The following is a 25150-nucleotide window of genomic DNA, read 5'->3' on the forward strand; positions in this document are numbered from 1 at the left end:
GCTCCAAAGCCATCCGTTTCATGCTCTCTTTCCAAACGTTGCAGGAAGATGGCATAACACTTACTGCCTTATAATATTTGTAATCGACCTTCTTCTTCTCTGTGAAACCATCTGCCTTTCTCCAGGCTTCTAGCTCCCCTCTCCCTCTCCACGACTTCTCAGCACGACACTCCCAGAATCGCATCGACAATCTTCCATGGCTTCTCTAAGAATGGCTTTATGGTTACCTTTGTTTGTCCCAGTCTCCGATGTATCCCCAGCTTTGGCCCCCTGCGGTGCAAACGCAGCCCGGAAGTCAGGAGCAGCTGGTCGAGCTCATTAACACTGTGTTCACGCGCATTCACGTCCACTACCGAAAACCAAAAATGACACCCACGCAGTGAAGACAGGGTATAGCCACTCTCCTGCCTTAAGGACTGCTCATCGTGGGTGAGCGAGGCATGAACACGTGTGACAATGCAAACGTGAGCTACAAGCATGAAAATGTGCATTAAAAGATTCAGCATTCATCGAGGTCCTGCTATAATAATAACGTTTTATATCACTTACTATGCTCAGCTAGTAAGCGCTGTATATATTTTACTTATTTTAATCCTCACTACAGTCCTACGCGACGAGGACAATCGTTATCTCCACTTTACAGCAAACAGAAGTGCACAGCTTTAAGCGGTAGAGTGGGGACTGGAACCTGCAGCCGGGCTCCAGAATGAGGCTCTCAACCATGGTTGCCTCTTCTTAGGCATGTTTACACACATCAGCAAGAACCCATACCAAGCTTTCCACCTCATTTCCTCCAACCCACAAGCACACATCACATTCTTTCCTTCTAAATATTACTCAGCATTCTCTGAACATTTCACGCACTTTCATATCACTATGCCTCTGTTCATGCTATTGGCTTTGCTCAGAATATCCTTTCTCCTCTGGCTCACTCAGAAAACTCCTATTCATCCTTCAAAGCCCAGTTCAATGTTGCCTTTTCTGCAAATCATGTCCTAGTCCCATCCCAGATAGAATGGTTTGTTCCTTCCCTTCTGGTCCTACAGCAAGCTGTTTATACTACGCTCCATCAAAGCTGGCTAGATCAGGCTTTATAAATACTGGAAGGTTCTGGAACAGAGATGTGACAGCCAGGCAGCTGACAAAAAAATAGCAAAAATAAAGTTTGCAGGTTATGTGGGGCCTTCACTTATTCATTCACTTCATAAATATTTATTTAATGCCTGCTGTATACCAGGCACTCTTCTAGACACTGGGGATGCACAGTGAACAAAATGCAGAAATGCCTGCACAGGAGCTCACACTCTAGTGAGGGGAGACAGACAGGAAAGAAAACGAGCAAGTAAAACACAAGCACATTAGGAGGTAGTGGGTGCTGTGGGGATGAAGAAAGCAGGGGAAGGGGTGGGGGCAGGGCGCGGAGGTTTTACCATTGGACCCTGAACACTGAGACTTATTCTCGGTTGCCACCAGAAGGTGCCACTCAGAATGGCAGGGAGGGTGTGCCTTTAACTATTCAGGCAGGCTTCAGACGGTGGAGACGGTGGTGACGGGGAGCCTTGACCATCTCATTAATTTGAGGAGGCAGATGCAGACGAGAAACGCCTGAGGGCACAGCTGGAACTGACCCGCGTCCATGGAGATTGCGTCTAACACAAGTGAGTGACGTCTGTGCACACAGGCAGGGCACCAAGCACTTTATGTGGATTATTTCATCTACTCCTCACAGGTCCATAAGGCGAGTGCAATTATCATCCCCCTTGTACAGATGAGAAAACTGAGGCTTGGAGACATTAACATCCTGACAAGGACCCAGGGAGTTTCAGCGATGGGGCTGGGATTCAAGCCCGGTCTGTGTGAGTTCCGGGCCACCATCCTGCCACCTCAGGCTCCAGAAGTCACTAGCCTAGAGCTGCATCAGCCAAGACTCCTACTCTCCTGGTCACCCCAAAATACACCCGAGAGCAGAGGCACAGCACAGCATGAGGCAGCAGAGGGGACCCTCACCGCTGAGCCCCATTCCCCAGGGGAGGCTGGACGGTCCCCGGACGAGCGCTGGCCTCCTGGACTGGGCCTTCAGTTCTGCAGCCACAAGGAGGGGCCTGGCTGAGGGGAGAGGCTCCCAAATCCATGGCCAGGCCTGATGGGGAGCTTCCCTCCTGGGCTCCCCCACACGCCTCTCCTGCCTCCCCAGACCCGATCGGGTGCCGCCGGCCCCACCACACCCTAGACCATCCCTGCACGGTAAGAGGGTTTCCTCTTAGGACAGCAAGCTACAGCGCAGACACGTGATCCAGACGCAGGTTTGACTGCCCACCTGTGGCCTCGCCTTCACGTCAAACCGGGCTCCTCCGGGGCCAGGTGGCTCCTGCTCATTGTTTCATCTTTCCCAGCACCGACGCCAGGACCTTCCCCTCCGCTCTCATCACTGCCACAGAGCCTGTCACTCCCTCAGCTCCTGCGCTTCCGAAGCGCCTGCTCTAGCTCCCTCGCCGTCTCTCCCCCCACCCCCCCTCACTCTCCAGGCCCCAGTGCCTGCCCGCCCACTCCACGCCCTTCAAGCAGCGTCTGCACTGTCCTGACTGGTCTGAGATCCTCGGCCCATCTCCCCACTGACCGTGACCCTGAGCCCTCCCACTCTCTTGTCCTTTGGTCACCCCTGCCCTACAAAACCCCTAATGGCCAGCTTCTTCCCGCCCACACGCCAGCTTCTAAAGGCTGTCAGCACAGCATGATGACCCAGCAGTGCCACCGTCTGCCAGGGTCCTTCAGTGCTGCTCCGCAGTCCTTGGGGTCCTGGTCTGTCCCTCCCCTTCCTTCCATAGGCTTTTCCAAACTCCTTCTCCAGCCCCTCCACCCACTACCTACCCCTTCACACCCCCAAAGTGACGGTCTCTTCCTTCCTTGAGACTGTCAAGGCCACAGAGTGGCAATGCCCCCGATGCCCCCTCCCTGCAAAGATCAGCATTGGGCTGCCCTCCCTCCTCCTCTGGCCCCTTTAAGGGGAAGGTCCCCTGGCCCCACGGGTCCTTCCCTCTGGCTCTCTCCCGGTGTGTGCGGGGAGCGGCTGGCCAGCTCTCAAGACTAGGTTGTGACACCTCTTCCCAGCTCTGTGTTGAGTGGCACCACATTTGTCACACACATTTGTCACCACAGCTTAAAATGGCCCTGGTGAGAGGATTCACACCATGGGATCAGCAGACGCTACACAGCAGGGCTCCCCACAAAAGAGAGTCCGACCAGCTCACCGCCGGGAGTCAACTCTCCGAGGGTGACCAGCATCCCAGTTCGCCCAGGACAATCCCGGGTTTGTCCCAAATCCCAGGAAGCCTCTCAGTCCTGGGCAACCGGGACGGCTGGTCATCCTCACCTCCTCATCTCAGCAGAGGTGCCCTCACTCGTTCCCCGTGCTCAGGTCTCCCTCAGGCAGGAGAAGCCCTCCCTGGAACCTGTGCCCGGTCCGGGTGCTTCCTGGCCTCTCCTGTCCTCCCCAGCCAGGCTGCCCGTCAACAGAAGAATGGTTACAGAAAATGCGGTACGTACACAATGGAATATTATTCAGCCGTAAAAAAAGAAGGAAATCCTGACATTTACAACAACATGGATGGACCCCTTGAGGGCATTAAGCTAAGTGAAATAACTCAGACAGAGACAAATACTGTGTGATCTCACTTATATGTGGACTCTAGAAACAAACAAACAAAACTCATAGAAAAAGAGATCAGACTTGTGGTTACCAGAAGCAAGGGTGGGGGGAGGGGAACTGGAGGAAGGTGGTCAAAAGGTACAAACTTCGAGTTACAGGACAAATAAGCGCTCAGGATGTAAGTACATCGTGACGACTACAGCTAGCTCTGCTGTATGGTACAGAGGAAAGTGGTTAAGAGAGGAAATCCTGATTCTCATCACAAGGGAAGAAATTGTTTTTCTTTTTATTGTATCTATATGCGCTGATGGATGCTAACTAAGCTTATTGCAGCAAACATGTCACAATACAGCTAAGTCAAACCATTCTGCCACACACCTTCAACTTACACATTTAAGTTGTCAATGTATGTCAACTGACAATGACAGTCATTGTCTGCATGTCAATATTTACAATGTATGTCAAGTATATCTCAATAAAACTGGGAAAAAACACGAAAAAACAAAAAAAATCTCTGGCCTGGATAGAGTAACTACTACTAGGAATTCCATAGCAATGACTCTAGCAGCTACATTTGGAGGGCATGAAGTCCTGGAATACTTTTTAAAAGAAAACCATGTTTTGTTAGTTTTAATATGCATCTTTTCTGTGTTTTGGAAAACATGCTATTAAACAATGCTAGGGAGTCAATGGTTTATCAACCGATAGTCTTGAGGGTAAGATTCGGGCCACGTCTGAGTCTTCTTGTCAATGAGCAGAATCAGCGTGTTGCAGCCAGAAAGGTTCCTTCTCATTCCAGGGAACGTGAGTGTGCAGCCTTTACATAATAAATAAAGACATTTTTATTGATTGAGGAACTGTAACAGGTAATAATTCGGCTTTTGATGAGACTTTATCCATGTGCTTTACAAAAATAAGTTTTTATAACCATTGGTTACAAAAAAAAAGAATCTGATAATCATCTAACACTTGCCTTTCACCCCCCACAGCTAGTCAACCCTGACGTGTCCCAGGGAGCCCACCCCCTCTGGCCTCTCAAGCCCCCGTGCCCCTCCGCGCCCGATGCCCCACCTCGGCCAGCCCCCAGCCCTTGTGCAGGGTCACTGCCATGCTCAGTAGCTGCTCTCCGTGCCCCTAGTCTGGATCAAGTCCCATCCATCCTCCAGTCTGCAGCCAGAGCAATTACTTCTAAACACACCTCTGATCAAGCTGGTCCTCCGTTTAAAACTTCTCAGTGGCTCTCTGTAGCTTTCAGGATAAAGTTAAAACATTTTAGTGTACACACAGAAGACCCTCCATAATCTGGCTCTGCAGGGACATCCCAAGGTCACCAACCCAACCCTTGGTGTAACATCTTGGGCCAGACAAGAGCTGCAAGGTTGCAGGAAGCTGGAGAAGCCAGCACCCCTGAGTCAGACGCCTGGGTTCCTATCTCCGGTCCTCCACCAAGGACACGTGGGGTCTGGGCCTCACTGTCTCTGCGATGAAAGGGAATGTTCATAGGACCTGTGTGTAGGGTTGTTATGAGGATTACACTAGACGATGCAAGGAATTAGACACTGCCCAATGCTTAGTGAGTGCTCAGCATGTTGTCACTACTGTAATTATGAACAGTCCCCAGCCTTCCTCTTGGCCACCTCTCCCTGGAAGGGGCCCCAGCCCAGCCATCACACACGGCGCCCTCTGCCTGGGATGCCCGTGCCCTTTTCTTTGCCAGGCTAACTCCTATTGGTCCTTTGAAACGCAGCTCTAACTGGATGGCAAGTGTTGTTCCTCCTCCAGGAAGCCTCTCCTGCTGCCCACGTCTGATTTCAACGTCCTCTCTGTGTCCCCATGGCCGCCTGCCTCGGCCTCCACCTGGGCACCTCATGCTGCATGGTATCATCTGTTCACTTCTCTGTCTTCACTACAAAATGCTGAACTCAGGAGTCTGTCCCCTGAGTGCTGAACACAGGGCCTGGTGTAGAGTTGGGGCCCAAAAAAATATTCACTGCACAAATGAATGAATGGACAGATGAAAGGATGAATGAAACAGCAAAACCAGGCCTCAGCCCGTGGGTCTCCAGGCCGCTGCCCTTCCCACTCCCTTAACATCTCAAAGCATCTAAAGCCCCAAAAGAAATGCTCCAGGCCGACTCTGTCTTTGTCCTGGGTCTCCAGATCCTTTGGAAAACTCCGGTCGTGGACTGAGTCACGGGAATCACCATGGGAGGGACTATCGGCTACTGGGAGGCCAAAGCTGGAGCCGGAAAACAAAAGATGCTCATTATGAAGCCAGCGAAATGACACGAAGGTTGGGGGTGCAGAGAAGGGTCCACATTAGAGGAAGAAAAACAAGGGCAGAGCAGGCAAATTATTTAAGCAGTCGACTCAAAGGGAAGGACAGACTAAATCAAACCCTGACAGGCAATCAATGGACATTCAATTAACAGTTACAATATTACTAATTCACACAAAACATCTAAACAATACCCTTTCCCTCTCTGAGAAGACTTGGGTTCAACGCCTCCCGGCGGTTTGCACATTCCCTGCTAAGCCGCAGTCGCTGGCCACTGTGCCCACGCCCAGGGCAGACCCCACGGCACTGGGACAGCCAGACCACAAGACGCAGGGGTGAAGGGTGGGCCTGGGCGGGTAGTGAGGTATTCAGGGTAGTGAGGCCAGGTGACTTCTGGAACTGAGGAGGAGCAAGCAAGGACTCAGGGAGGCCACCATCAGCATCACGCAATCATTCTCGCATCAGCAGCCCAGGGGTCCGAGTGGCCACAGACCCCACTCAGCCTTGGAAGTCCTGCTCCCTGCAGTCTGTGGTGCTCCGAAGGTGAATACCTGCCAGGTGCGTTGAGGTCTGTCTTCAGGCTCAGAGCACCCAGAGACGGGGCAGGGGGAGATCTCCATTTAGGAGTAAAGAGAGAGAAAGGGGTGGCACCCACTCCACAGGGACACCCCCAGGTCACTGACCCAACCTTGGTGTGACAGCCTTGGGCCAGAACCTTGAGGCAGCAGGGTGCTGAAGGAGCCAGGCAGAGCTCAGTTCTAACCACGACCTTGAGCGGGCCTCTTACTGCTCCAGGCCTCAGTTTCCCGCTCCAATAAAATGGGACAATACTGGTGCCCACCTCAAGGTTGGGTGAGACCTGGAGAGCGGTGTGTGGAGCGTCTGGTCCTTAGCGCTGGTGACTCTTGGTGTCTAAGCGCTAATCTGGGCAGCCTCCAGAGCAGGTGCCTGTGGTGCGGGCAGGGAGGGCAGGGGAGGAGGAGGGGAGGGAAACGCCATTTCTCGTCCCGTCCCATCGTTCCTGACAAGTGCATTCTGAAAGATGTCACAGCTACCACCTCCACACACACAAATCCCAGGTCCCCTCCCATTTTCTAAGCCTCCGAAAGCCCAGCTTTAAGCAAAGCAGTTTCTCGAGGAAGACAGGAGTGCTGTCTCCAAACAGCGGAAGGGCTGCCACACCTTCTGCGCACACAGCCCTGCCTCCCTCCCGGCCTTTTACAGACGAGGAAACTGTCACCAAGAGGTCAAACGACATGCTTAACGTCACACAGTGGCTGGCCTCATCTTTCTTAAATTATATTTTTTCCAGCCCGTGATGCTCCAGAGACACAAGCAGGACCAGTGAACCACAGGGACAGAGGTGCCGTCCGAGGGGGAGAGGGGTCTCAGGATCAGAGCTCCCCTCACCCCAAAGGTCCATGGGGCTCCGAGTCCCAACACCCGGCCCGCTCTCTCCCTGCCTACATTCCCAGACGTCATGGGGCCGATGGCGTGTCCCTTGACTGTTCTCAGGCTGGGCCTGGCAGAACCCAGCTGCTCTGTAACTCAGCTGTCAGAGACGGAGGCATCCACGGACCACAGGCCTGGGACCTCGCAGGAAGTGGCTTTCCAAACCACGCTTTTGAACACAGATGACTGAAAGAGATATTTGGGAGCTATTCACCCAGCCAACAGGCCCCTCCTCAGCCTGTAGAGGCTGCCACTGTTGGTAAATGTGTTTTCTGATCCATTTGAACACGCAGATTAACGATCTCCGCAACCCGACGGACTGGGAATGGAGAGCTGCGCCCCGTAATGAGCCCTCCCATCCCCCACCCCATGGGGAACCTGCACTAGCTTAGTCCCCCTGTCACTCCTCCCCATGAAATAGCCTTCCCTACATCCTCTCCGCACAGGCCATCGACCAATTCATTTGCTCACCATTATTTTTGAAACTCAAATTTTATTAGCAGTGGAGCATGAGTAATAAATACTAATACACTGTTTGCACTTGAATTAGCCCTGCACGTCCTGGGACCACAGGGCTATTTGTCAAAGCCAGACTTCCCCGCCACCCGCACTTTATGGCCGGGACACAGGCCCTTCCAAGGTCACGGACTCTGGGGCGCCAAGCAAGGACAGGAGGGTGTCCGGACGACTCACACTTGGGGCCCCCTGATTCCTAAGCAGGGCGTGGAACTGCCTGGAAGGAAGGGCAGCTATGGTGGGGCTTTAATGCTAGAAAAAGGGGACCAGATGCCAGCTTCCCTGCCCACCAGCTGCGTGACATGGGGCAGGCATATCAGCGTAACCACTCGCAACTTGCGTTTCCTCATCTGTGCAATGGGTCAATGACACCCACCTCCCAGGGTTGCTGGGGGGATTAAATGACAAGCCAGATATGAAAGCCCCTAAAAGCAAACTTGCACATAGTGGGGACGGTGGCCACGGGAGGATGCGGAAGGGGATTTCTCTCTACGAGGAGTCATAATATACCTGAGGTCACCTGCACCTGGTCCCACAGACGGAGGAACGATGGGCAGCACCTTTCCTGGTGCCCCTCGTCCCTACAGGGGGCTTACATACTGGAATGTCCAGGCACATCTGTGGGACCGTATGACGCTGCCTCTGTGTGCAGACATCAGGAACCCAGTGAGGAGCAAAACAGACATGGTCCCCGGTGCCCAGGCTGGGCTCCTGATGCCTGCCTCCAACAGCTGTGTTGGGGCCCAGATTCAGGTAGAGGGAGCCAGGGCTAAGGGCAATCTTTCCAACGCAGGTGGGCACAGCAGCTGGGCTCCCCAAGAAGGCCCCCTGGAGCCTTGCTCCTCTCTTTGGGGCTCAACGGCCCGCTTCTTTCAACAAACATTCAGCAGGACACTCCCGTGTGCCGGGCTCCATGTTAGTCAGGGCACAGAAGCAGATGCGACAGCCGGGTCCAGTCCCTGGCTTCCCAGGGCCCAGTGCCCAATGTGGGAGGCAGAGCAGTGAACAGGCAGTTACAGTGCAGTGTGGCAGTGCTCCCCAGGGAAGGAGAGCAGGAGGCCGTGGGAGCACACAGAAGGGGCCCCATTCAGGCTGGGTGAGGCAGCAGAAGAAGGCTTCCTGCAAGAGGACTGGATAAGCAGGAGCAAAGCAAGAGAAGGAAGGAGCTAGAGGAACCAGTTCCAAGCAGGGTGAGCAGCATGTGCAAAGGTCCTGAGGCAAAGACAGTCAAAGCTACACTGGGAAACTAGAGTCAGCACTGCAGATGGGCACCTGCTAAATGGGTGGAATCCCTAAGAGAGGCCCAGAGGAAGGGTCCTCAATAGTCTCTGCCTTCAGCCAGCCTCCAGCCCAACAGAGGTGACAGGACCAATACATTGGAGATGGACTTAAGACAAAAACAATCATAAACAGCCAGAACCTGTTAATGTGCTTATTCTGTTCACAGTGTATATGTCCTTGCTGAGGGCTGGGACCATCAAGAGCTGAAGGGGTTAACCAGGGCAGGCCTCCCAGAGGAGGTGAGCAGGCTGAGTTGGTAGAGAAGCTGTCCGCCCTCCAGGACCCTGAGTGGTGCCCCCAGGCCCCTTTTTCCCCATCTGATTGGAAACCCTGGACAACAATAAAGCTTTATCTGCTTCGCCAGTTGCATGTAAATGAAGACACCGTGCCACCTCTCTCCCATTAGACACGGCCACATGTCAGGGTGGCTGAGTCGGACTTAGGGTGATTTGCTGAGCCAAACAACAAAGGCAACAAAAGCTCCTGACTCCCCAGCCTCCTCCCAGCTCCCAGCCGCCCCTGGACAACGAGGCAGGCTGCGCCCAGCTTCTCCATGAGCAGGGAGGTCCCTACGAAGATGCAAATCCTGCACAGGCCCTGGGAGACTGTGAGGGATTCGCAGGGTGCAGAGCAGCTCCTCCTCCCTCCTTGGCCCGGAGAAACACTGGCTCCTCTGCTCTCACCGAGAAGGGCTGCAGGGCGTTTGCACTGAGCACAACAGTCTGCCCTGGAGCCTGGAGCCTGCACCCAGCCCCTCCCGCCACCACCCTCACCTTCGGAGACACAGTGCTGCACTCCACACAAATGCATCCCTTCTGCCTCCCGCTTCCCCCTCACTTCCATTCTGGAGGCTTCTCCAGGCCAGGACCCGTACAGGAACTGTGGCTGTTACGCACATTCCACCACAAGCTGCGGGGCCCAGGGGGACCCTGGCTCAAGCAGAGTTGCAAAGACAACACAGACCCAGAAGCCATCCCCTCCAGTTAGCGGAGGAAGCGGTCAGGGCAACCCTTATGTCCACACCCCACCCCGAGCACCAGCTCCAGAGTCAGACCCGGCCTGAGCCCACCTCCGCCGCAGGCTGGCTGTGTGACTTTGGGCAACTTATGTAACCTCTCTGAGCCTTTGTTTTGCCACTTGTAAAATGGGGGTGGTCGTGAGGATTAAAAGAAATTGCACGTGAAGTGATCAGCACACTGCCTAAAATATCAGCCACTACTCTCATTAGCGTCATTCCAGGCGTCCTCTCAGACACTTTGTCTAGAGACCAGACTCTGCTTGGCACGCCATGCTGTGGTAGGCGTCCCATATATAAAGTGGAGGAAGATGGGCAAGGATGTTAGTTCAGGGCCAGTCTTCCTCAGCAAAAAGAGGAGGATTGGCAGCAGTTAGCTTAGGGCTAATCCTCCTCAAAAAAAAAATAAATAAATAAAAATACACAGCTATGTACCGGGGGGCTTTGGGGAGAAAAAGGAAAAATAAAATCTTTAAAAAATAATAAAATTAAAAAAAAAAGAAAAGATCACTAAAACTATTAAGGAGCCGGCCCGGTGGCACAGTGGTTAGGTTTGCATGTTCCGCTTCTCGGCAGCCCAGGGTTCGCCGGTTTGGATCCCGGGTGCGGACATGGCACCGCTTGGCAAAAAAAAGAGACCAGACTCTACCCACTGTAACCTGAGCAGTATAAGCACTTAAAAAAAAAAACTTTTTAAATTGGAGTGTAATGTTCGTGTGTGGAGCTCCACGAATTTCCCATATAAGCAGCTCTCAGATGAAGAAACAGAGTGCTATCAGGACCCTGGGGGCCCCGTGCCCCCGCCAAGGGTGACTCCCGCCCTGACAGCCGTTACCGCAGACCACGCTGTCCGTTCTGGAACCGTCTATAATACAGCCATACAGAACGCGCCGACTGTACCTGATGATTCCCAGAGCCCTCTCATAGATCTGAGCCACTGTGCTCCTCCTCAGGCCCCATGGACTAGGATTTTTCTTGTCCCCAATCTTACTGCTGAGCAATCGGAGGCTTCAGATGTGGTGATTGACTTGTCCAAGGCTGCACAGTAGGCAAAGAGGCAGGGACTCTCAACCCCGGCTGGCCCAGACCTCTCCTGTCACCTCTCCACCACACCAGGCTATTTTCCACTGATCACACCAGCCTCCCCTATGCTGCTGGGATGCGCCCCCCCTCCAGGAAGCTCCCCTGGGTTGCTGAGAGAGCCCTCAGCCTGTCCTGCTCCACCCATGTCAGCCTGGACACTGGGTCTTCACACGCAGCTAACCTGGGCATGACCTGGCGGGCGCGCGTTTACCGCCTGCAGTGGGTTTGCACATTGTCTCTGCCCAGCTCTGCTCCGCATGCCTCTTGGAGTCACAACTCCCAGACGGTGGGGCCTGCTTCTGTGGCTCCTTCCATGCCCTGCCCAGGATGGATGGGGCTGGCTGGAGGCCGGGGAGTGTGGGGGCACACCTGAATCAGGGGCCGGCCAGGTGGGAGCAGTGGAGCAGGGCACTCGTTCCCCTGGCTTGGCGAGGGCTCCATGCAAGTCAGTCTACTGATGGGCACGGGACAAGAATGAACCAGGGGCCCAGGGACCCCATTTCAAATCCTCGTTCTGCAAGTCACGTGACCTTGGGCAAGCTACCTCTGCTCTCAGAGCCTCAGTTTCCTTACTTGTAAAATGAGATGATTGGAATAAATCTGACTTGACAAATTCCTTGTGCCTTATGCCCACAGGAGACCTCACGAGTCAACCCGGACCCTATGCCAGGGAGCCCACGCTTGGCCCCAGGCTCCTCCCAACCCAGCACGGCAGGCATCCCCCCAACCAGCAGAAACGGGCGCAGGAGGAAACCTGGCTGACACCGCCCATCACGACCAGCACCCCACGAGAGTCACTGGGACTCTGCATCCACATGCACCTCCTGACCAGCCCGAGGATCCAGGGGGTGAAAGGGCAGACAGAGTCTCGCTCATCTCCCAGATCCTGGGTCCCTCTTCATCGCCCCACACAAAGGCAGCCTTTTCCTAGGTCCTCTGCCCTGCAGGCCCCACTCCCCCCCTGCCCACTGCCCTCCCACTAACCAACTCTCCTCCAGGGAAAGGAATTCCGGGCTGTGCACCATCCTTAGCTCACGCTGGGTGCGTCTGCCCTGGGGAACAGCCTGGGGCTCAGGCCTCCACCTCCAGAGCCTCCTCCCAACTCGGGTGCAGCAGTGTCCCAACCCTGATCTAGAAGCCAGGCTCCTCCCTGACGTGCGCCACCTCTGCTCTCACTAGACACCCTATCCAGTGCCCCTCGACCCCTGATGCCCGGCTCAGCTGCATCCAAGGCGGGGGCGAGGCACTCAGGGCTAAGTCCCAGGCAGACGCAGGGCTGCCCTCTCCTGGATCAGCTCCACGATGGGATATACACTAGTTCCAGATCCACCCGGGAAAGGTGTTCTGAGATGCAGGCAACCCACTGTCATCCCAGGCATCTGTGGTTGAAGCAGCCCATCCAAGCTTCCCAGAGCCGAGGCTCATCACTAGTCAAGGGCTCCAGGCTCCAGGGAAAAAGAAGCCATTCATTCAACAAATATTCCTTGCGCACCTGCTGTACGCCGGTACTGTACTAGCTATGGGGGATGGAACACCGAGAAACAGGCCCGGGCCACGAGCCAGTGGAGCTGTGTCACACAGGGGAGACAGACAATGACCTCTGCTGACCTCCCGGAAGCACCCAAGCGGGGCCAACTTGCCCATCCATCACCCTGACCCTCCCTCAGGTGAGATGCTTAAGTTCCTCCCCCATGGAGGCTGGAGGCTCAGGCAGAGACACCTGCTGGCTCCTTGCAGAGGCACTTGCCACCATGGAGAAGCTGTGCAGACAGAGAAAGGGCAGTGGCACGCGTGACCTTGTGCAAGGCACTCAGACTCTCAGAGCCTCCATTCCCTCCTGGGTCACCCGGCACGAACAATCCTCCCAGGGTAGTGTTGCTGTGAGGATCTGCCATGACATATGAGGATGGGAACTCAAGAAGCAACAAAAGCAGCAGCATTATTGGCCCAGGAACCTGGGACCAAGGTCATCGCCACCCCAGCTCCTGAGGCTCAAGGTCAAGCTCTGAGCATCCCCCACGACTAATCCCCAAGAAGGAGCCAAGGGGAAGAGCGACAGCCCACCGGCCGCCCGCCTGCTGGGCTCGTGAGGGTGGAAATGCACCCTCCCAGCACAATCTCCACTACCCAGAGTCCAGGTGCCATGTTTCCTTCCCGTTCGCATCCTTCCTGGCAGACCTCGTGGTCCAGCCTAACTACTCTGGATGCCGCAGGACTCTCAGTGTTCAAAGGACAGTGCGATGGTGCTATTTTAGCTCAAATAAACTGATGCACTCCCTTCACCTAGTTGCCCACCCTGTGCTCTTAGATGTGGGTCATCTGGACTTTTTGGCCCTCTGGTGGGCTGTCTGCAGCATCGCCCAGCCTCAAAGGAGCTCCGACAAGCAGGAGGCCACCTCAGCCTCATGCCCCCAAGACGCGAGGCCCCATCTAGCATCTGACAGATCCAGAAGACATCCGTGCACACGGGCCCAGCACACAGAGGCACTTGGGAAGTGTGTGCTACGGACGGATGCGGGACAACCCTAGCACGCCACGTGGCCAAGGGCCAGGCAGCTATCTGCCCGTGAGGCAAGTCCTCACTGTGGACATTTCTCTGAGCCCCAGGCCATCATCTTCCTGAGACTCCACCTGGGGAAGAGAGTGTGGGAGAGAAACCCAGGGAGGATGAGAGTGAATCCTGGCTTTGCTGTTTGCTCGCGAGGCATCTTCCCATCCGGAGGGCTGGAATGGGAAGAAGGCAGAAGCACATTCGGGGCCTCCAAGAAGGGTGCAGAACGAGCCCCCATGAGAAGTAGGTTTGGCTCAGTAGAAGGTAAAACTTTCCAGTATTTTCTGAAGAAAATCACTAGCACATCCTGAGTACCTTCTATACACTAGGCCACCGGTGTGCTGGACACTCTCACACGTCACGCCTTCTCACGGCCCAGAGAAGGATGGCCTGCCTCACGAGCAGTCAAGAGCACAGCCCAGACTGCCAAATTCACAGCCCAGCTCCGCCACTGACTACTGTGTCGCCTGGGGTGAGCTACGTGACCTCTCTGGGCCTCAGTTTTCTCATATGTAAAATGAGACCACAATAAGCTCTACTTCGTAGAGTTGTTGGAAGATCAACTTAACACATATGAAGCATCTTGAACATAGTCAGTGCTCAGTGTTAGCTTTCAGAAGATGGGGAGGAGGAAGAGGAGGAGGAGGAGAAGGAGGAAGAGATGGCGGCCACGGCTGGAGAACTAGCCAGTGGAAATTCTGGCTGCAGACTAGAGGAGAGCATCTGGGAGGATGAACAGTGATGCAAGGACCTCAAGCTCCGTCCAGGAAGCAGATTCCATGATTCATTTAACCTCCCCGGGTTTCAGTTTTCCCGGCAATAAAATGGGCGTTATCAGTCCTGGACAAAGGCTGCTTTATTCTGTGTAACAGTCTCAACCCTGGGCAGAGCAGGTGTGCCAAGGACTGCGGCCTCCACCATTGGCGCAGGTTGCGGGGAGCCTTCCGAAGGCACTGGTGTGCAGACAGAGGCCTGGGCAGCATCGGGAGTCCTGGATCCTGGGCCAACCTCTCAATCAAGAAACTGTGTGGTTTCCAGCCAGTCACTGAAATTCTGAGTCTGGGATGTTAAGGCCCACCTGCCTTACCTACTTCTCAGCTTGGCGGCCCTGTGAGACCCCTGGGGGAAGGGCAGAAATCACCAAGAACATCGCGAGCCTTTGGCTGGTGTTACCATCAGGAAGCACACCAGCAGCTTCAGCACAAGGGTCGGCTGTGCCGATGGAGGCTTGGGGGACGGGGGGCTGGGGAGAAGCCCCATGACCTCCCCCCAGGAAACGACACCGTAAGGGTCTTCTGGCCCTCCCTAAGCCCACTCTAGTCTTGTCTGCTTCTGAAACAGCCTCTGCTGCCTCCAGAAAGGAGATGTCCAAATTCTCATCCTGTCCCCGACCTTGCTGGGGCCTTCTGTCATGATCCTATGAACTTAACTAGGCCGGGGGAGACACCGTGAAGGTCAACAATGACCACGACTGTGACCGCAGTACTCCAGCAGATTCCATCCAGCAACACCCTATCCACCTCTGAGGGCCCACAACCCCAGTTAGAACCGCTTCTGACAACCCCAGGCAGCCATGCCAGCCAGCTGGGCCTGGGGCCCTGGAGGGGATGGAGGGAAGACGGACGCTGGAGGGTCCGGGGTGGGGGGCAGCCGTGAGCTTGCAGGCTCAGCTGAGTGCCATGAACGCTCCAACTTTTCGGCTCATGACAGTCTCATCGGCGCTTCACGTTGCTGCCTTTTTCCTGCCTCCACCCCAGGCTCTCCCCTGCACAGCCTCCACGTCAGAAAACACTGCGCACGATTCATGGACCACCGCAGGAGCTCTGCTGGGGGTTGTCTTTGATCAATTCCCTAATATTTCCAGTGACCTCTCACTCAGGGGTCAAAGACATCAGACCAAGGAAAGACAAGCCCCAGAGCGCACTGAGGGTCCACACCCCCTCCATGCCAACGGCTGCACAGCCTGGGCCTGGGGCTGCAGGCCATCAGCTCCGGACATGACCTTCGGCCTCCTGCCTACGAGATGAGCAACAGGAGTGGCAGTGAGGTAGCCGGAGGGGGAGTCGAGAGAATTAGGGGGATCAGGGCATATTTCACATACACATGCACCTGTGCACATGCGTGTGTGCAGCCACACACACAGGAACCTCTACCACCAGACTGTGAAATCAGGCCGCCGGGTACAAATTCCAACTCTGCTTCTTGCAGCTACGGGAATTGGGGCTAATTGATCATCTACTCTGATCTCAGCTCCTCATCTGTAAAATGGGTATATTAATAGAACCACAATGTTACACAGAGGATGAATTCAAGGTAATGTCTAGAAAGCACTCTGCACCACGCTTGCTATGTAGCAAGCATCCGAGGAACATTAGCGGCTAGTCCTGTCACTGGCGGTGGTGGCTAACCTGTCCACTTAAGAAACATTTACTGAGCACCTCCTATGTGCCAGCCTCCTGCTAGAGACAGAAGACAGGGCCGAACCCCTCCCCCAGGAGTTCCCCGTCTAGTGCCTTCAAGAATCGAGATCATTCTCCTGCTTAGTTCCTGTCCCATTTTGTTTGGATGCTGGAGGGGACCAAACACTTTGGTGAAGTCTCTCTTCTCCAGCTCTCTCATTCCCACATAGAGGCCACGAGACCCAGTGACGAGGACGTGGGCCAGGGAGCCTGGAGCCCCAGCTCTGCCGCTCCTGCCCTACAGCCTGGACAGGTGCCTTAACCGCCCCGGGCCTCAGGGCCCTCCTCTGGCTGGGGCTGGCACTAAACCCACTCTAGACTTCTCTGATGATGATAAAAAATTTTAAAAAAGCCATTGCTGCCTCCCAAAAGGGCCACACGCAATTCCCATCCTCTCCCCAACCTTGTAGGGACAGTATTCCTTAGTCTTGTGAACCAGGCTGGGCTAAGAGAGACGCTGGGAAGATGAAAACATGATCATACTTCCAACAATAACAACTGCGAGCATTTACTGGGCAGTCGGTACACCTGCTGACTGAGGGGCTGGGGTTGTGCTCCTTACGCTCTGTGCCCACAGCCACGCCACTGCGACCGCAAGAGCTGGGACTGCATCCCGGCAGTCTGATCCAGGAGCAGCCAACCACTGCACCACACAGCCTCTGGGGCAGGAAGAGTGCCCCATGGGCCACCTGGACAGGCAGAGAGGAGCACAGAGCTGCCCCCAAAAGGTGACAGCAGCATTTCACTCCCTAAACCCAGCCTCCCTGCTCAGAGCCCCACTGGGCTGAGAGCAGAAACGACCCCAGCTGCCCCGGGAACCCAAGATGCACCCCCACCCTGCACGGCTTCTTTCACTTTTCTGTTTTATTAAGTGTGCCTGGGAGCCAGCCTCTCACACATCTTAACCTCCTCCGGGCTATTGATTTCTCATTCTATTAAATCCTCTCTTTAACTCTGCCCTCTAAACTCCGATTCCAAACGTGTGCGTGCTCCACAACTGCTCTCCCAGGCAACCGCTATGCCCCCCTGGCTTGGGGGGTCCCACCCCTCCCTGCTCCCTCCTCTGGGGTCTTCACATGATTATCTCACTGAATCAGGAACTCCATGAGGCTGAGTTTATTGTAAGCCCGTGTTGATAGAGGGGAAACTGAGGCAGCAATAAGCAGCCTGGATTTCCTGTTTCCGAGTCAGCTCTCTTCCACTGCTCCACAGGACACCCCTCCCCCCACAAAAAATGCCCCCGGAGACATTGTGCACACCCCGGCTTCCATTTCAGCCTCTCCATGACCAAAATACCCCACAGCACCCCAAAAAGCGATCATCTCCACCACCACCACCTGGTTTTTACTACTTCCTCTGAGCAAACTGCTCCCCGAGAAAAGCCGGAGGAGAAGGAAGGGCCAGGAGCATAAGGGCCGACTTCCATGAGGGCAGGCGATTTCCAGGCAAGGGCAGGGGCTCACAGTGATGGTGGGGGTGCTGCCTAAGGCTTCCCACAGTGAATTGTGCGGGGGCAGCCTGAAACTCCAGACTGAGAGACACAGTGAGACCCGTCAGCCTCTGGACTCACTCCCCCCACCAGCAGCTGTGGGGAATAGCCGGCTGCACCAGCTGCGCCCGGTGGGTGGACATAAAGGAGAGGAGAGAGTCATGGAATCCAGAAAGTGCGGTCTTACGGAGGGCCCTGGGACACCCCATTCCGGAAGCCAACAGCCACACCACCTTGCTCTCCGTGCCTCACCTCCCACCTTCTATGAATTTGTCTCTGTAACAGACGTGTATTAAACCTGAGTTGAGGCCACTAAAGTGGCAAACATTTATTGAAGACCTGCTTTGTGCCAGACACGAGGGATGCACCCACGAGCAGAGCAGCATGGCCCCTGACCTCCTGGAGGGAGCCCCATTCACCGCCCCCAGGAAGGGACAGACACAGATGAGTGACTTCAAGCACAGTGAGTGCTGGGCACAGGTATCCCAGTGCCACGAGGGGAGGGCAGAGAGGGCTCACAGAGAATGGAGAAGGGAAATTCAGGCATCAGACATGCCTAGAGGGGGCCGGCCCCCTGGCCGAGTGGTTAAGTTTGCCGATCTGCTTTGGCGGCCCAGGGTTTCACCCGTTCGAATCCTGGGCGCGGACATGGCACCACTCATCAAGCCACGCTGAGGCGGCGTCCCACATGCCACAACTAGAAGGACCCACAACTAAAAACACACAACTTTGTACTGGGGGACTTTGGGGAGAAAAAGGAAAAATAAAATCTTTTAAAAAAAACAAAGGGGGGCGCCAATGGGTGGCGCAGCTGTTAAGTTTGCGTGTTCTGCTTCTCGGTCCCGGGGTTCGCCGGTTTGGATCCCTGGCGCGGACATGGCACCTCTTGGAAAGCCATGCTGTGGTAGGCATCCCACATATAAAGTAGAAGGCGATGGGCACAGATGTTAGCTCAGGGCCAGTCTTCCTCAGCAAAAAGAGGAAGACTGGCAGTAGTTAGCTAAGGGCTGATCTTCCTCAAAAAAAAAAGAAAACGAAACGCCTAGAAGCGGCCCATAGCAGCACATGCCCAGAGGCGCACGCCCTCCCACAAGACTGCTCAGCCGCTTTCCAGGAACCGGAGGCCACCGGTGCCGGCCCCAGGGCTCCAGTCACCTCCCTCACAGCAGGTCTGGGCCACACGCGCCCGCCGGCTTTCCCCGCAGACCCGCTTCCCCTGCAGCTCCCCGTCTGAGCGCACCGCCTTCTCCACGGTCTCAGGCTGGAATCTCCAGGTTCTCCCACACTCCCCGCTCCCTCGTCGTCTCTTCACAATCTGGCCGCACCTTCTGCTGCTCCAGGAAAACGCCACTCAAATGCACCCCCTTCTGCCCTCACCCCCAGGCCCTCGACCCCTCTCTGGGCGCAGCACTCCTGTGCCCAATGATCCTCGACGCCTCCCCAAACTGGGTGCGCCCACCGGAACCTCTTCTCCTGGGTTTCAGCTCCTCCAGAATAGAGTCAGTTCTGCCTGAGGCCCGCCCACCCCTACTCCCTGCAGACGGGACCCTTCCTTCAATGTCCCCCCCATTCTGCCTGTCACCCCATCCTCAGACATCCCCGGTCCGCACGCTGCCCGGGCAGGCCCTCCTCACCAGAAGTGATCCCCCTCGTCTCCGAGCTCCGGGCCGTGTGGACCCCTGCTTCTTCGCAGGCGGCTGGTGCACGACCACACGCCTCATGTCCCATCGTGGGCTGTGTCCGCCTGTCTCTCCACCCAGATTATCAACCCGTGGAAGGAAAGATGCTCCCCAGGACCCAGCCCCGGCTGGGCTGCACGCAAATGACACAAGTTCAATGGTTTCCAGAAAACCTCTGAGGAATCTTTCTGTAAAGAGCCTCCTCCCCTCTTTCTTAGGCCCAAGTACAGGGGAAGGAACCGGGGTTCTGGAGCGCCCCCTGGTCCGTGACCTGGCAGGGGGCGTCACACCGCAGGGCCCCCTCTGGACCCCCTTTCCTCATCTGTACAAAGGGAGATGCTCACATCTACTGCCGGGGGAGCGGGGTGATGGAACGAACAAGCCAAGAGCGCAGTCAATACAACGTTAAATTGATTCCCTCCTTTCTTCCCATAATTTGCCTTGGCTGGTACTGTGGCTTAAGATGTTTTTCATGCGGGATTTGCTAAATGGAAGGCGTACCCTATTTTACATAACCAAATGTTATAATCAAGTAACAGCTATTTCTTGGGTTCCCGCACTGAGCAGGGACCAACATGTGGGATGGCGAAGGACCACGCTTGCCGGCTCCGGAGTGAGGACGTGAAAGGCACCAGGCAAAGTCCTCGCCCTTCAGGGGGCTTCCCATCTGGTGGGGAGAGAAAGAGGAACAGATAATTGTCGACAGCAGGCAGGAGCTGGGCGCTGACCCAGCCCACGAAGAGGCAGCTGGGAAGAGCCCCCCAGGATGCTCCCTGGGCCCCCCCTGGGCTGCCCTTCACAGTGACAAATCACATTCCCCCCCCACCCACATTCACACTCACAGCAACCCTTTCAGGCAGGTGAGATTACCCCATTTTACAGGTGAGGCAAATGAGGCTCAGAGAGGTTAAGCGACGTGTTCAAAGTCACTCAGGCAGGGACACCAGGAGAGGAACCCAGGTCTGCCCGACATTCAGCAGTGAAGCTGCCACCACTTCCTGCTGGGACCCAAGGGCTGGAGGAGGCGGGCTTCCCAGGTTGCAGCTTGTGCGGCTCCAGCTGCACCTTGAAGGCCGGGAAAGGTGTGGGTGGGCAGGAAAGAGGGGGAGAGGAAAGGGCCCTGGAGAGCTGTAAGAGGCCTGGTGTAAAGGTGGCAGGCAGGGAGCAGAGGATCATGTCCAGAGGCATAAAGTTAGGCCAGCGTGTGGAGGGCCTTACATGTCAAGGTACCACATGGGGACGCTACCCAGGAGCCCAGGGGGCCACCGAGGCTCTGGAGCCTGGGTCACATGACACAGATACCCTGCTCTGTAGGAAGGCAGCTGTGGCAGCAGGTGCTGGAAGCAGAGGATGCAGGCTGCCCAGGGAGGAGGCTGTGTGACCGTAACCCAGGGTGGGCCGCTAAAGCCCCCAGCAGGCCAGTGGCAGTGGGAAAGGAGAGGTCAGACTGGGCACAAAGGTGCCAAAAGAACTGAGAGGCTGAAGTGATAGGGCGCAGGAGAGTGGGCTGGGGAGGTGGAATAAGAAGAGTCAAGGGGTCCCAGGGGCCCAGGCTGCCTGCCTGAGAGAACCTGGAGCTCTCCGCAGGAGGGAGTCAAGAGGAAGCACAGGCCCACAGTGGGGTGGCGGGCCAGCCAGGGTGCTGGGGCAGCCAGGCTACCGAGGAGAGAACGCAGAACCAAGAATTAGTCAGACCCCACACCCCAGACTCTTCAGCACCATGGGGAGGAGAGAGCACTGGGCTGACTTGGGAGAGCATGAAGATAAACTGAGGCATGGGAGGGGGAGGGGAGGACTGAACAGCTTAGGAAGCAACAAGTAGCAGCGCAAGAGCACTGGGCTGGGAGTCCAGAGGCCTCGGGTGGCTGCAGAGCCTCCGACAATTCATTCCCATCCGAGCCTCAGTTTCTGGGGATCGATAATCCCTCCTTCCGGGGTGGTAACGCAGGTCAAACGCTTGTGGGGCCCTGGTAGAGATCAAATGAAGTGATTTTTCTGAAAAGCACTTGGAGAACTGCAGAACACGTCCGGGATCAGCAGCGTGCAGAAGTAACAAGAGATGCTGTCTTCCCACACTCACCGCCACCGCCACCCCACCAGCCGCACAACCCCCAGCTCCTCTTGTTTTCAGAGTTTTCTCCCTCACCCAGGACAGGTCTTCCTGCCCTTCTTCCTCCTATCTTGGTGGGACTGAGACATCAGGGGCAGCTGATGCTCACTCTCCAGAAGCCCCTGTGTCCTGGCAACTGGGAGCTTCTCCCTCGAGTCCCCACTTTCCTCCCACTATGTAAAAGTTCCCTCTCCATTCTCAGGGAAAACCAAACTGCAAAGCCAGACCCAGAGACATACCCCGTCTCAGGGAAGAACTTTCGGTATTGGGGAAAACATCAGCCAATGATCAAGATGCCTAGGAGGGAGGGGTCTGGGACATAGAAGACCACAATCTCCTCTCAACCCCCCTCCATAGCCCCTGCCTCTTCCCCACCAGGCACTCCTCGGAGCTCCTGGGACCAGCCCTGCCTCTGATCTCAGGTGGCAGGTCCAGAGGAGGACTGGGGATGGAGCTGGTGAGGCGGGTAGAGGCTGGTGGGCAAGTCCGGGCCACAGCTCCCCACGGAAGGCTCACTCCACAAGAAATGAACAAAATATGGAAAATTAAACAAACCCAGACACTGTAATGTGTGCATATTAGATTAACTCTCCAAAGGGTCACGACCTTGAGGAACACATCCAGCCAGTGAAGAAAATAATAAACCTGATTAATGACGAGGCATGAGCTGCAGCTTCAGCAAATACAACCGGCCTGACGATGCCCAGTGGAGTTCCAGGGGCTTCCTTCCCCCATGGGACGGGGACACAGCTGACCTCTCCAGCCTCCTCATACCCCATCACATAAGCACAGACACTCAGGGAGTAAAGCGGAACCAAATTTTCCTTTCAGTTGCCCACTGCCCACCCGTACAGTCTCTATGCCAGCACCAGGTGTTTGCAGGGGCTCCTGGAACTGTCACTGCACCCAGGTGACCCACAGGGTGTGAAGATACAGGTAGTTCTCTTTGCTACTAGCAGTGCTCAGTGGTCTTGGCCAGTCCTGGGACCTCTTGGTTTGGTCTTGACAGATGCCCACTGCCTGGCAAAGGGGCCCAGTGGAGCCCAGAGCTCCCCTCCTCTTTCCGGACAACCCAGTCCCTTGGGAGACATGCCCAGGAGAGCCACTGGAGGGAGGCAGGGAGGTGGCACCGAGTGGCATCACCAGACAACAGCACCAGGAGGAAGATGGCAGCACGAAGTCGAGATGCCAAGAGCTGTGCAGCCAAAGGTCCAGCGGGGGAGCAGCTCGGCCGCATTGCCCCACGGCTGCCAGCCTGGCGGGCCGAGGGCCCCGGCCCAGCCCCCACCGCTGCCTCCCCCGCCCCAAAGGCCCTCGGCCAACTCTCCCCGGGCTCCAACTCCTCCCCTCTCACTTTCTTCAGCTCAAGGGAGCCAGGGAAAGAGACACAGGTGCTCTCAGGGCCTTGAAACCCATGTCCCAGCTGTCGCGAGCTGGCCCTCCACCCTGGCCACGTCTGAGCAGCTCACCGCTCAGCCAGTCCTCACTGGAGAGAATCTCAATCAGTTCCCCTCCCCCTCTCCACCCCAGCCCCCTCCCCCATCACACGCCCAAATGCAGGTCTCTAGAGTTTCTCCCTCACTTCCCACTCGCGGGAACTAGGGTGAGATGGGTGGGAACCCCATTAGTCCAGGGAGAGAGGGTCGTTTCTGATAGGAGTATGGTTCCCCCAAAGCGAGACGGCGCGGGGGGTGGGGGGGAGGCGGGGGTGTGTGTGGTGGTGGCCCGAGTCCAGGGCAGGGGCAGGGGGCAGTCGAGGCAGATGGCAGTGAGGAAAGGGGGAAGGGGCTCCGTGGGATCCAGAGCTGAGCTGGGATGGGGGACTGTAGCCAGGGAACGGGGCGATCGGAGAAGCGGAGGGTGACGGACGAGGTGTGGGGGAGCAGTGCCAGGGTTGGGAAGGGGCCGTCATCCCTGCAGGGGCAGAGGCAGGGCTGGGAGTTGCACAGGGAAGGGGGAGGACCAGAGCGGGAGGACCGCGAGCCCGGAGAAGGGACGCGGAGTGGGGGAGATGAGGATGGAGACTGGAGGAACTACGGAAGCAGAGCGATGGGGTTCAGAGCCCAGTCGGGAGACGCGGGGATCGGAGTGCAGGGGACAGACTGGCTGAGGGCGGGAGGGGGAGGAAGAGCGCGGGGGCGGGGGCGGGGGGCAGGGGACGGGTGCGGGCAGCGGCCCCGGAGGGGACGACGCGCCGAGACGTCAGAAGTAGGGATGCGGCCGCGGAAGGGGGCGCGCGCAAGGGGCCCCGCGCGGATGGGACGCGGGGGTGCAGGGGGCCGCCCGAGGGGCGGGCTGGGGGCGCCGCGGGGCCCTGCCCTTACCTGGGCGGCTCCGCGCTCCGGGGCTGAGCCGGGGCGGGCGCTGCTCCGCCGGCCGCCGGGCCGCTGTTTTCCTTTTCTCCTTCTTCCGCAGCAGCCGCGGCGGCTCCAGCGCGATCCGCCGGCAGCTGAAGGCAGAGTCTGTGTCCGGCGGCTGCGAGCGGGAGCGGGCAGCGGGCGGCGCGGGAGGAGCGCGGTCGAGGCGCGGGGCGCCGCCCGGCGGGCAGCGGGGGAACTGCGGCTGGGCTCGCCGGCCGGGGGGGCGCCCCTTCGGGGCCGGCGCCGCCGCGCAGCCCGCACGCCCTCGGCGCCCGCTCGGCCCTGGCCCCTCACGCCCGGAGCCGAGCGCCCGAGGGGTGGGACGGCTGCGGGGCCGAGCGGTCGGGGCAAACTTGCCGTCCCCCCGGGGGCCGCGGCCGAGCGGGAGGCGCCGGGCTGGGGCTGCGGCGCCGGGCAGGGGCGCGCGGGGCGTGAGCGGCCGGGGCCAGGTGTGGGCGCTGCGGTGGCTCGACCTCGGGGGCCCCGGCGCAGCCCTCGCCCTGCACCGCCCTGCGCCAGGGGCAGCGCAGCCCGCCCGAGGAGGGCCAGCCGGCCGGCTTCGGCGGGCAGAGGGCGCCTCCTGGCGGCGCTTCGGGGAACAGCGCGAGGGTCGAGCGCGCCCGGTTACTAGACTGCGGACTCGGTAGGGGCGCAGGCGGAGAGCGGGAGGTTTCCTGCGGAGAGAAAGACCCAATTGTTCCGGGAGGCTGACGACAAACAGCCCGCATTTAGTAGTTCCAGGGCATATTTTGTGACCACAAACATCTTGGCAGGAGCTGTCATTCCCAGGTTTCGGATGAGGACCCCGAGGCTAGGAGAAGGGGCCAGCCCAGGAGCCCAGGACTCCAAGTGAACACGGTAGCGAGTGGCAGGACCAGGGGGGCAACCAAGGTTCTGACACGCGGTCGGCTGCCCTCAGGAGGAGGCTGGGAATGGGGTTCCTGCAGAAGGAAGACCAAGGACACGTGGCCGCCTCGGACGTGAGTTCCTCTTTTCCATCCCACACAGTCTCTGTCCTGGGCAGACTGCGGACTGATGGCAGAGCCCTCCCACCTTCAACGGCCTGGGCCCCAACCCCGACCGTCAGCACCCCACACCTCACCAAATCCTCTGTGAGGGTTGTTCCCGGACATACTCAGGGAGGGGGGGGACCTTGGGCACCAGAGGAGGGTCTCTGGACTAGGCATGTTCGTTGACACTGCGTTCCCCAGGGACGGCGAGCCGGCCACCC

At 57.0% G+C, this 25150-nt stretch overlaps 1 protein-coding gene across 8 annotated transcripts in view; it reads right to left on the reverse strand.

Annotated features, from left to right (window-relative positions):
* Positions 1–24038, reverse strand: part of GRIK4 (glutamate ionotropic receptor kainate type subunit 4) — a 411821-nt gene extending 387783 nt beyond the window's left edge. For 6 of the 8 annotated variants that reach the window (XM_070490069.1, XM_044752710.2, XM_044752707.2 and 3 more), the window contains exon 1: positions 23884–24038. The gene's annotated coding sequence lies outside the window, so the exon portion shown is untranslated. The remainder of the gene's footprint in view (positions 1–23883) is intronic. The other 2 variants (XM_070490070.1, XM_070490073.1) reach the window with 2 other exon arrangements.
* Positions 24039–25150: the final 1112 nt, after the last annotated feature.

This window comes from Equus asinus, chromosome 20 (genome assembly GCF_041296235.1).
Source record: "Equus asinus isolate D_3611 breed Donkey chromosome 20, EquAss-T2T_v2, whole genome shotgun sequence".
Classification (NCBI taxonomy): Eukaryota; Metazoa; Chordata; class Mammalia; order Perissodactyla; family Equidae; genus Equus; species Equus asinus.